At 42.7% G+C, this 769-nt stretch overlaps 1 protein-coding gene across 2 annotated transcripts in view; it reads left to right on the forward strand.

Annotated features, from left to right (window-relative positions):
- LOC116217509 (E3 ubiquitin-protein ligase NEDD4-like) overlaps positions 1-769 on the forward strand; it is a 57,103-nt gene that overhangs the window by 53,150 nt on the left and 3,184 nt on the right. The window lies entirely within an intron of this gene.

Consider the following 769-nt stretch of genomic DNA (forward strand, 5'->3'; position numbering starts at 1 on the left):
CAGACATTACTAACATTATATTTCAGTTCACCCCTCCTTCCCCAGGCTTCCAGTGCTCACACTGGATATGGGGTTTCCGAGATCTCTGCAGATGACGGCTATTCTCACTTTCAATGTCCCGTCCCATCCCCATTCACAAGCAATGCACCCTTTACAGTCACAGCAGGAGGCTCCTGCCCCCACCTCTTTCTCCCACTCCGAGTTGTTCTTACAAGCCGCGGTGTGGGGGGGGTAGTATGGGGGATGTGTTCTCGTGCCGGCCCAAACTCTAATATCCCAAACTCACTGTTTCCTTAACCTTTTTGCCATTTTTGTTGTTTGTTTGTTTGTTTTTCCACAATTCCACTCTTTATACCTCAACTACATTTCCACATACCGTTAACAACTCCTTTTCCACATACCATTAAAAATTGCATTTCCACATACCATTAAGACAGTTTGTCCCAGTGCCTTCAAAATCCACAAATCAAACAATACAATTCCTCAACTTCCACAAATACCCAGCACTTGGTCTCATGATTAGAGTACTTAACTATAAAACTGACCCCGTTACTCCATTTATGTTCCCGGTTTCTTATTCAATATTCTCCCTGGCTCACCAGCAATGTTTCTCCACTGAGCCAAAATACAACCCAGGGGGTCTTCTCAGTATCACTTTAGACCTCCTTGTATCATAACAGCCTCGTACATGACATATCATAACACAACATAACACTTTCACAACATAAACATTTAACAATCACAAAGACAGTGACAATAATCAATACAA

The sequence above is a fragment of the Meleagris gallopavo genome, chromosome Z (assembly GCF_000146605.3).
Source record: "Meleagris gallopavo isolate NT-WF06-2002-E0010 breed Aviagen turkey brand Nicholas breeding stock chromosome Z, Turkey_5.1, whole genome shotgun sequence".
Taxonomy (NCBI): domain Eukaryota; kingdom Metazoa; phylum Chordata; class Aves; order Galliformes; family Phasianidae; genus Meleagris; species Meleagris gallopavo.